We start from the raw sequence: 12,560 nt of genomic DNA, 5'->3' as shown, positions 1-12,560 counted from the left end.
TATGTTTGGTAAAAAGAAAAACCCAAAAAGCGTATTTTGATTGGTTTGCGCAAAAGTTATCGCGTTTACTAACTAAGGGAAAGATTTTTGTCATTTTTGGTGTGTTTTTTTTTGTTTTTTTAACGAGTAATGGCGGCGATCTGCGATTTTTTTTTTTTTTTTGTTTTTTTTGCGTGACTGCAACATTGCGGCGGACAGAGCGGACCCTTGACTGACATTTTTGACACTTTTGGGGTTACCAGTGACATTACTACAGTAATCAGTGCTATACATATGCACGGTTACTGTAAAAATGACACTGGCAGGGAAGGGGTTAACTGTATTGGAGAGGGAGGGGTTAAGTGGGTCCTAGGGGCGTGCTTCTAACTGTGATTGGACATGGCTGCTACTGTAAAAACAGAGATCAACGGTCCTACATAGTAGAACCGTCTTATCTCCATTTTTACACAGGGGAGAATGACAGGCGGCTTGTTTACATCAGCCGCCTGCCTTTCTCCCTCTCTACCGACGATCGCAGTGTGACTGTCGGACATCGGGTCCGCCGGTCACACGCACGGACTCCTTAGTGAATGAGCCGGGGCGGGCACTCGCCCGCTATTGGCTCACAAGCCGGTGACAGGCTAGTGACGTGTATATATACGTCACTTTGCCTGGCCGGAGCTGACCGCCGCAGTATATGTACTTGTGGCGGTTGGCAAGTGGTTAATATAGATATATATATATTTTTTTTTTTTTTTGTCCAGACATGCTCAGGCGTCTGTGGATATTTCTGGCAAATTATTAGGTATATTTCTGCACTTTCAGCATTTTTTGGGAGGATTTCGACGCAGCAGAGACAGCGCTGTCAGCACCCTACAGGAGGTTAGGAGCTCACTGGATTGCTGGCAGATTCGCATGTCATTTTTTGCTGCATTTGTTTAGTTTGCCTAGGTATTTTTCTGTACTTGGGGAAATGTGCGTGTATTATATTTTTTAATTTCTATTTTGCCCAGACATACACTATAACAAATTGTGTATAGACATTTCAAAGTTTTACGCACCCAATCAGATTTACTTTATATTATGGTGATTTCATTCACATGTGTAACTAAACTTGAAAAAAGGTTCCCTTGTAAACTGTTTTTATTATGCCTGGAAACAATAATATAGTTTTGAAAATTGTATTTTATTATTTCATTTTTTTATTTTATTTTTTTAATTAACAGACATAGTTTAATTATTCTGTATTATAGGCTGTCACATAGGAGTCTATTTAAAGGCGTCCTTTACTTTTTAAAACAGCCTGAACATATATAATGGTGATCGAACGATATTGTTTTTTTTATTACCGATATTTTGGTCATCGCATATCGGTATTGGCCAATATTTTCGTACATTTAAAAAAAAAAAAAAAATTATATAAATATATATATAATTTTTTTTTTCCCCTCCTCTGCACTTCAAAGCATTCAAAACGCCAAGTTTGGCTGTTTTGAATGCTGTCTTTTTTGGAATCTGCCACCAGACAGTACCCGGAAGTGATGTCATGACATCACTTCCGGGTTTTTACATGGAGACCCAATCAGAGCCGAATGCGGCTTTGATCGGGTGTTCGGCGGCCGTGCAGGCTGGTTGCCCAGGTCTCTTAGTGGGACGGGAGACCCGGGCGAGCCGCGGAAGGCGGCGGAGGGACTTCCCCTCCCGCTCCTTGTAATGACAGCCGAGCGGCTTCTCAGCCACATCAGTTGTCATTACAAGACAGCCGACCATCGGCTATGGACGCCGGTACCGGGGTGATGCCTCTAGCTGCAGACATCACTCTGGTACAAGCACTTTCCCGAAATATCAGCAATATCGGTAACCTCCGGGGCCGAATTCGATATATCGGAGAAAGTGCATATCGGCCCCCGATAATCGATCAGTCCCTAATGTATAACAATGATTAAATACAAAGAAGGTTTAGCTTGGGTTTGAAGAAATACATGTAGCTTCTCATCTTTTACTGGTATGGTCTGGTTAATGTGTTGGGATCTATACTGGTATGGACTGGTTAATGTGTTGGGATCTATACGGTATGGACTGGGTAATGTGTTGGTATCTATACTGGTATGGACTGGTTAATGTGTTGGGATCTATACTGGTATGGACTGGGTAATGTGTTGGGATCTATACGGGTATGGACTGGGTAATGTGTTGGGATCTATACGGGTATGGACTGGGTAATGTGTTGGGATCTATACGGGTATGGACTGGGTAATGTGTTGGGATCTATACGGGTATGGACTGGGTAATGTGTTGGGATCTATACGGGTATGGACTGGGTAATGTGTTGGGATCTATACGGGTATGGACTGGGTAGTGTGTTGGGATCTATACGGGTATGGACTGGGTAGTGTGTTGGGATCTATACTGGTATGGACTGGTTAATGTGTTGGGATCTATACGGTATGGACTGGGTAATGTGTTGGGATCTATACTGGTATGGACTGGTTAATGTGTTGGGATCTATACGGGTATGGACTGGGTAATGTGTTGGGATCTATACGGGTATGGACTGGGTAATGTGTTGGGATCTATACGGGTATGGACTGGGTAATGTGTTGGGATCTATACGGGTATGGACTGGGTAATGTGTTGGGATCTATACTGGTATGGACTGGGTAATGTGTTGGGATCTATACGGGTATGGACTGGGTAGTGTGTTGGGATCTATACGGGTATGGACTGGGTAGTGTGTTGGGATCTATACTGGTATGGACTGGGTAATGTGTTGGGATCTATACGGGTATGGACTGGGTAATGTGTTGGGATCTATACGGGTATGGACTGGGTAATGTGTTGGGATCTATACGGGTATGGACTGGGTAGTGTGTTGGGATCTATACTGGTATGGACTGGGTAGTGTGTTGGGATCTATACTGGTATGGACTGGGTAGTGTGTTGGGATCTATACTGGTATGGACTGGGTAATGTGTTGGGATCTATACTGGTATGGACTGGGTAATGTGTTGGGATCTATACGGGTATGGACTGGGTAATGTGTTGGGATCTATACGGGTATGGACTGGGTAATGTGTTGGGATCTATACGGGTATGGATTGGGTAGTGTGTTGGGATCTATACTGGTATGGACTGGGTAATGTGTTGGGATCTCTACTGGTATGGACTGGGTAATGTGTTGGGATCTCTACTGGTATGGACTGGGTAATGTGTTGGGATCTCTACTGGTATGGACTGGGTAGTGTGTTGGGATCTCTACTGGTATGGACTGGGTAATGTGTTGGGATCTCTACTGGTATGGACTGGGTAATGTGTTGGGATCTCTACTGGTATGGACTGGGTAATGTGTTGGGATCTCTACTGGTATGGACTGGGTAATGTGTTGGGAACTAAAGGATGCCACATCATTTAATTAGAAAATAAAATGATCACCCTACAGAGGGCTGAATTCAAAGACACCCCAAAAATCAAAGTAAAAAAATGATGCAACAGGCTAGTCAAGTTTGCTGAAATTTCATTACAGGAACTCAGAATGGCCCTCAGTAGTTTGTATGGCCCCCCCACATGCTTGTATGTATGCCTGGCAACGTCGGGGCATGCTCCTACTAAGACGACGGATGGTGTCCTGGGGGTATTTCCTCCCAGATCTGGGCCAGGGCATCACTAAGCTCCTGAACAGACTGAGGTGCAACCTGGCAGTGTCGGATGGACCGATACATAATGTCCCAGAGGTGTTCTATTGGATTTAGGTCAGGCGAGCGTGGGGGCCATTCAATGGTATCAATTCCTTCATTCCCCAGGAACTGGATGCATACTCTCACCACATGAGGCCAGACAATGCCCGGCCTCATGTGGTGAGAGTATGCAGCCAGTGTGCGATGCGGGAACAGGCTGCGGATTCGTAGCCTTCCCGCATCGCATAAGTGTGAACCGGACCTGAGATCTGATGTGTTTTCAAATTATTCCTTTAATTTTTTTTTTTAGCAGTGTGTAACGCATCTATAAAATCTGAGTTTCACTTTTTGAATTGAATTACTGAAATAAATTCCCTTTTTGATTATAGTCTCATTTTATGAGATGCACCTGTATAGCACTGAATAAATAGATTAAGTGCAGGTTTGCCTGGAGGGAGCTGTATGGGGGGGACACACTCGACACCCAACAAGAGCATAATGACATCTAGAGGCATCGTGTGTCTCCACGCCAGACTCGGCCAGCACGCTGTGCATACATGTGGCAACCACCCCAATCTATAACTAGCCTTTGCAGTAAGATGCACATGGAAGGGCAATGCACAACACAAACAAAAAAAAATATTTCCCAGCACACTTACCAGCTAGCCTGCAACAAAATCAAATAGACAGTTTGTGTTAAAAACAGAGGTTTTAGTTGCACACATTTGCCCACCACACTCTCCAGGTCAAAGGTATTCCCACCAACCTCACTCCAGGATCGCCAAATAGCGCCCCCCCCCCAAGATTTATTAGCATCATGTGTAATCTGCATGCTTAGCTCAAAACCTCCTGAACCCCCCCCCCCTCCAAGAAAATTTCCCCTTCCTTACACAAATTCTCTACCCCACAAATGTCTCTCCTGAGCACAAATTCCCCTACCCCATCCTAGCACAAATCCAGCTCCCCCCCACTATATTACTTTTTCTAGCACAAATCCCCCATCCTGGCACAAACCTCCCCAAATTTCCCCTCCTATAACAATTCTTACCTCCTGTTGCATCCCCAAATTCCTCCTTGCCACACAAATCCCCTCCCCTCAATCGCCTTGTACTGCCCCCCCAACCTCACATGATACCACAGTACCCAGGGCAGCCGCCTCCCCTTGTCCCGGTCCTGGTTATCTCCACCCACGTTACCACCCTCGGTCACAGGTATTCATATCAACTTTACCCTCCAGTCAAAGACATCCCCACCAACCGTACCACCCCTCATCCTCGGGTCTCCGGTATCCACACCTACCTCAACTCCCAAGTCACATGAATTTCCACCAAGCTCACAGGTATCCCCATCAACTTTAGCCCCCCCACCCCACATCACATCACATGTATTCCCACTAACCTCAACCCCTGGGGCATTGGTATCTCTCTAACCTCAATCTCTAGGTCAATGATCTCCCCTCCAATCTCACTGCCAGGTCACATGTATATCCACTCACCTACCTTCCCCCCAGGTCACAGGTATCTCCACTCACCTACCTTCCCCCCAGGTCACAGGTATCTCCACTCACCTACCTTCCCCCCAGGTCACATGTATCTCCACTCACCTACCTTCCCCCCAGGTCACATGTATCTCCACTCACCTACCTTCCCCCCAGGTCACATGTATCTCCACTCACCTACCTTCCCCCCAGGTCACATGTATCTCCACTCACCTACCTTCCCCCCAGGTCACATGTATCTCCACTCACCTACCTTCCCCCCAGGTCACATGTATCTCCACTCACCTACCTTCCCCCCAGGTCACAGGTATCTCCACTCACCTACCTTCCCCCCCAGGTCACAGGTATCTCCACTCACCTACCTTCCCCCCAGGTCACAGGTATCTCCACTCACCTACCTTCCCCCAAGGTCACATGTATCTCCACTCACCTACCTTCCTCCCAGGTCACATGTATCTCCACTCACCTACCTTCCCCCCAGGTCACAGGTATCTCCACTCACCTACCTTCCCCCCAGGTCACAGATATCTCCACTCACCTACCTTCCCCCCAGGTCACAGGTATCTCCACTCACCTAACTTCCCCCCCAGGTCACAGGTATCTCCACTCACCTAACTTCCCCCCCAGGTCACAGGTATCTCCACTCACCTACCTTCCCCCCAGGTCACAGGTATATCCACTCACCTACCTTCCCCCCAGGTCACAGGTATCTCCACTCACCTACCTTCCCCCCAGGTCACATGTATCTCCACTCACCTACCTTCCCCCCAGGTCACATGTATCTCCACTCACCTACCTTCCCCCCAGGTCACATGTATCTCCACTCACCTAACTTCCCCCCCAGGTCACAGGTATCTCCACTCACCTACCTTCCCCCCAGGTCACAGGTATCCTCATTAACTAGACTCTCTGAATACTGGATAAAGAGAAAAATATACAAATAAAGTTTGCTGTCATAAAATAAGCTAAAATCCCAAAGGAAGGGTATATAAGAATGTGTAGTGCATAAAATCATAAAATGATGTGCCCCAATTCATATACATATCAGATTCCTGAATATAACAACATTGTATAACCAAAGTGCAAACAGGTGAAAATAAATATGCAAAACTTAAAAGAATGAAAAAAAGTTCCAGGTGGATACCAAAGAATATCCGTGATCCAAAAACAGTTCAAATAATGTGATAATGAAAAGATTTCAATTATACAACCTCATCAACATTACCTTCCGATCACAGATATCTCCATTGTCCTTATCCTAACCCCCCACTGACAAGTATCCCCACCAACCTCATCCCCCAGGTCACAGGTATTCCCACCAAGCTCACCTCCAGATCACATGTATCCCCACCAACCTCACCACCCGGGTCATGGGTATCCCCACAAACTCACTCCCCAGGTCACAGATATCCTCACTGAGCTTAGCACCCAGGTAAGGTATCTCCACTATTCTTACCACCCCAGTCACAGGTATCCCCACTATCCCTTGGGTCACAGTTATTCTAACTGAACTCAGCCCTGGGTCATAGGTTTTGCCACCAACTCTACCAACCTCACCCCCCAGGTCAAAGGTATACCTACCAACTTTATTCCACACGTCATAGGTATCCTCGCCAACCTCAGCCCTGGGGTCACAGGTATTCTCACCTACCTTACTCCCCAGGTCACCGATATTCCCACTAAACTTACCTCCCAGGTCACAGGTATCTCCACCTCACAGGGATACCTGTGACTAACCTCACCTACCCCCTGGGGTATAGGTATCCCCACCAGCCTTACCCCCTACATCACATGTATCCCCACCAGCCTTACCCCCTACATCACATGTATCCCCACCAACCTTACCATCCATGTCACATGTATCCCCACCAACCTTACCCTCCATGTCACATGTATTCCCACCAACCTCACACCCAGGTCACAGGTATACCCATCAACCCTACCCCCACATGACATATATCCCCACCAACCTTCCCCCCCCCCCCCCATGTCACATGTATCCCTACTAACATCACCCCTCAGGTTACAGGTAGCCCTACCAATGTTACCTCCCAGCTTACCACATGGGTCACAGGTATCCCCAACCATCTCAGCCCCCGGGTCACAGGTATCCCCACCAACCTCAGCCCCTGCGCCACAAGAATTCCCACAAAGCTCACCTCCAGGTCACATGTATCCCCACCAACCTTACCTCACAGGTCACAGGTTATCCCCACCTTCCAGGATTACCTGTGACTAACCTAATCCCCTGGGTCACAGGTAATCCCACCGGGCTAACCTCCCGGGTCACAGCTATACCCACCAACCTTACCACCACGTCACATGTACCTTACCACCCTCACCCCGGGTCACGGGGATACCCACCACCCTTACCTCCACGTCACATGTACCTTACCAACCTAACCCCCTGGGTCACCGGTATACCCACTAACCTTATCCCCTACATCACATGTATTCCCACCAACCTCACCCTCCACGTCACATGTACCTTACCAACCTAACCCCCTGGGTCACAGGTATACCCACTAACCTTATCCCCTACATCACATGTATTCCCACCAACCTCACCCTCCACGTCACATGTACCTTACCAACCTAACCCCCCAGGTCACAGGTATACCCACCAACCTTATCCCCCATGTCACATGTAACCCCATCAACCTTACCCCCTCGGGTCACATGTATCCACACCACCCTTACACCCTGAGTCACTGGTATCCCCACCAAACTCACCCCTCAGATCACAAGTACCCCTACCAACTCCACCCCTCAGTTCAAAGGTATCCGCACTAGCTTTAACCTTGGGTCACAGGCATCTCCTGGTTAACCGCATGTATCCCTACCAACCCCAACCCACACACACCGTCACACATACTCTACCCTGCCAAATAATAGTATATTGCATGATAAAGTAAATATAGACACCATAGTTACTGGTAAGTAAATATTATATACAAACAATCCTTTAGCGCAGGGCTTCCCAAACTTTTTTGGGCCGAGACCCACTTCTGAATACAGTTATTTTTCGGGACCCACTTGCAGCCATTTTCACGTCATAGTGCCCCTTTACACATCGCAGCGTCCCATTACACTGTAGCCATTTTCACGTCATAGTGCCCCTTTACACATCGCAGTGTTATAATAGTGCGGTATGACTTAACTGGTTCCTGACCGCCCGTCGCAGTTTTTATTTGTAAATGACTTTACTATTGCTTTAGGCCTGGTTCACATGTATGTGGGTTGGCGGCCCACATTTGCACAGGCATAGCAGCAGACTAATTTGAATGGGCTGCTATGACCTCGTCTTCCGCAGAAAAAAGGTACATGCAGCATTTTAAAAAATGCAGTGGCCGTGAAATCAATCCTGCTTTTGCACCATGCAACTTACCTGCAGTTCCTGCACTGGCAAGCTTTCTGCCTTCATATATGTGGGCCAAGCATTTAAAAACACAGTTTGCGTGTGCAGGAACTGCAGGTAAGTCGCATGGTGCAAAAGCAGGATTGATTTCAAGGTCACTGCATTTTTTTAAAATTCTGCATGCATCTTTTTTCAGCGGAAAACGCAGGCATAGCAGCCCATTTGTATCAATGGGCTGCTATGCCTGTGCAAATGTGTGTCGCCAACCAGGCCTAAAATAAGCCATCAAGCAGTGTCTGGACTGTGGCCTACCTGGTGACTGGTCCTGGTGCTCAGCTCCAATGCGATGCACTGCACAGCTCCACTCCCTCATACAGAACAGCGCGCACAGCAAGGGGCGGGGGTCGGAGCGTCAGTGGAGCTCAAGGCCCCGCCTTCCTGCTCGTAACACAGTGCGCTGCCGATGCCTGGGCAGCTCTGGCTCAAAATCCGCCGGCGACCCTCTGAAATGCCGCTCGCGACCCACAGTTTGGGAATTCCTGCTTTTAGAGGTATAAATATCACAAACAAAGATGAACAGCAATACCAAGAAAACATTTCACAAATATTACAAAACCAATTCTAAGCGGCATATAAATCACAGCCACAGATTCACCCCATCAAAACCCAATCAAATCATCATAAACTGGATGAATTACCAACCAACAAACTTATCCAATATTCCCACTCTCCTCAGTCAGGTCTCCTTCCCCAAGTGTCTCCTCTCTGCCATTATTATACTAGTTCCTTCCATTCACTATCATTCAGGAATCTCTGATTGGTCCAAACTGAACAATCATATCTTTCTCAGAAAAATGACTGGATGGAACTCAACCCCCCTTTAACCACTTAAGCCCCAGAAGATTTTACCCCCTTCCTGACCAGGGGGTTTTTTGCGATTTTTTACTGTGTGACTTTAACGGACAATTGCGCGGTCAATTGCGAAACGAATTTCATGTCCTTTTTTTCCCACAAACAGAGCTTTCTTTTGGTGGTATTTGATCACCTGTGCGATTTTTTTGATCATGCGCTATAAACAAAAAAAGAGCGTAAATTTTGCAAAAATAACAATATTTTTCACTTTTTTTTATATGAAATTACCCCCCAAAAAATGTAAAAATCAAAATTTTTTAACATTTTCGGCCAATTTGTTTTATGCTACATATGTTTGGTAAAAAAAAAAAAAATCGCAAAAAGCGTATTTTGATTGGTTTGCGCAAAAGTTATCGCGTTTACTAACAAAGGAAAAGATTTTTGTCATTTTTGGTGTTTTTTTTTTTTAACGCGTAATGGCGGCGATCTGCGATTTTTTTTTTTTTGCTGGACTGCGACATTGTGGCGGACAGATCGGACCCTTGACTGACATTTTTAACACTTTTGGGGGTACCAGTGACATTACTGCAGTAATCAGTGCTATACATATGCACTGTTACTGTAAAATGACACTGGCAGGGAAGGGGTTAACAGTATTGGAGAGGGAGGGGTTAAATGTGTCCCTAGGGGCGTGTTTCTAACTGTGATGGGACATGGCTACTAGTGTAAAAACAGAGATCAACGGTCCTATATAGTAGAACCGTCTGATCTCCATTTTTACACAGGGGAGAATGACAGGCGGCTTGTTTACATAAGCCGCTCCGCCTTTCTCCCGCTGTACCGACGATCGTAGTGACCGGCGGACATCGGGTCCGCCGGTCACACGCGCGGACTCCTCTGTGAACGAGCCGGGGCGCGCGCTCGCCCACTATTGGCTCAAAACCCGGTGACAGGCTAGCGACATAGATCTACGTCACTCTGCCTGGCCGGGGCTGACTGCCGCAGTAAATATACTGTGCGCAGTCGGCAAGCGGTTAATGTGATTCCCATCAGTATTTCTATCTAAATAAATCTGTTTGCTATTCTTAGTCGTGGGGTCTCTTGCATGGACCAGTTCATTAACCAATTGTCAACCGCCTACCACATATATACTATGGCAGGTTGGCTCTATTGTGTGAAATAACGTACCTGCAACAGATTCTGGGGGCGGGATCGCGCGCTGATTGGACATAGGGGGTGCCAATCAGTAGGTCCGCTGAACCGGATATCTGCTGGCCACCTGCAATCGTTCCCAGGAAACACGGCAGATCGCCGTTCTCACAGAGGAGAAGATGGAGATCTTGTGTTCCTGTTAAGCAGAAACGCGAATCTCTTGTCTTCCCCCAGTCAGAGCATCCCCCCTAGGGACACACTTACCCCTGTGATCACCCCTGATGTAAACGGCTTCCCTGCCAGTGTCATTAGTACAGTGACAGTGCATTTTATTAGCACTAATCACTGTATTAGTGTCACTGGTCCCCAAAAAAGTGTCAGGTGTCCGATTGGTCCGCCGCAATGTGGCAGTCCAGCTAAAAATCGCTGATCGCTGCCATTACTAGTAAAAAAATAAAGTAAATACAAATTCCATAAATATATCCCATAGTTTGTAGACGCAATAACTTTTGGCAGACTAATCCATATACACTTATTGGGATTCTTTTTACCAAAAATATGTAGCACAATACATATTGGCCTAAAATGATGAAGAAATTTGTTTTTTTTTTTTTTTTACATTTTTTTGTTGGATTTGAACACTTAACAGTCCATTACATGGACCTAGAGGCAAAACATCAATTGACACTGAGGGATTAATACGACTTCAATCCAATCACCAAAGAATGTTTATTGTTCAAGAATAGATCAGGAGTTGTGAAAGTTGTTCAGTAGAAGTCTATGGGGATCAACTGAACAGGGGGTGCCTAAAGCCATGGATGTCAGACTGAGGTAAGGATGCATCCGGGGCAGCATATGACATAACAAAAATTTGGGTAAAATTTTTATTTTTAACTTTCCCAGGAGACAGGAGGCTTTTCTTTTTAGCTGAGAAGAAGGGCCAACTTCGTATTGACGGCCATGGATTTGAAATGGGATGTCCAAAAAGTCCAATAAGGTGTGTTAGTCTATTTCTCCCACTGATACCAACAATGAGGCACTATTCCTTCTATTGACACCAATGATGGGACACTATTTCTCCCACTGACACTACTGATGGGGCACTATTCCTCCCACTGACACCAATGATGGGGTATTTTTCCTCCCACTGACACCAACGATGGGGCACTATTCCTCCCACTGATACTAATGATGGGGCACTATTCCTCCCACTGATACTAATGATGGGGCACTATTCCTCCCACTGATACTAATGATGGGGCACTATTCCTTCCACTGATACCAATGATGGGGCACTATTCCTCCCACTGACACCAATGATGGGGCACTATTCCTCTCACTGATACCAATGATGGGGCACTATTCCTCCCACTGATACCAATGATGGGGTACTTTTCCTCCCACTGATACTAATGATGGGGCACTATTCCTTCCACTGATACCAATGATGGGGCACTATTCCTCCCACTGATACCTATGATGGGGCACTATTCCTCCCACTGATACCAATGATGGGGTATTTTTCCTCCCACTGACACCAACGATGGGGCACTATTCCTCCCACTGATACTAATGATGGGGCACTATTCCTCCCACTGATACTAATGATGGGGCACTATTCCTTCCACTGATACCAATGATGGGGCACTATTCCTCTCACTGATACCAATGATGGGGCACTATTCCTCCCACTGATACCAATGATGGGGGGCACTATTCCTCCCACTGATACCAATGATGGGGTACTTTTCCTCCCACTGACACCAATGATTGGGCACTATTCCTCCCACTGACACCAATGACGGGGGGCACTATTCCTCCCACTGACACCAACAATGAGGCCCTATTCCTTCTATTGACACCAATGACGGGGCACTACTTCTCTCACGGACACCAACATTTACTTTGTTCCCTTTTGGACAGTTGATTACATGGACCTAGAGGCAAAACATCAATTGACACTGAGGGATTAATATGACTTCAATCCAATCACCAAAGAATGTTTCTTATTCAAGAATAGATAAGGAGTTTTGAAAGTTGTTCAACA

General features: G+C 46.4%; 1 protein-coding gene across 1 annotated transcript in view; it reads left to right on the top strand.

Annotated features, from left to right (window-relative positions):
• Positions 1-12,560, top strand: part of MPP1 (MAGUK p55 scaffold protein 1) — an 894,076-nt gene that overhangs the window by 679,860 nt on the left and 201,656 nt on the right. The gene's annotated exons all lie outside the window — the stretch shown is intronic.

The sequence above is a fragment of the Pelophylax lessonae genome (assembly GCF_965119305.1).
Source record: "Pelophylax lessonae genome assembly, chromosome: 7".
NCBI lineage: Eukaryota > Metazoa > Chordata > Amphibia > Anura > Ranidae > Pelophylax > Pelophylax lessonae.
The sequence above is the reverse complement of the archived record's forward strand: the minus strand, read 5'-3'. Positions and strand labels throughout refer to the sequence as shown.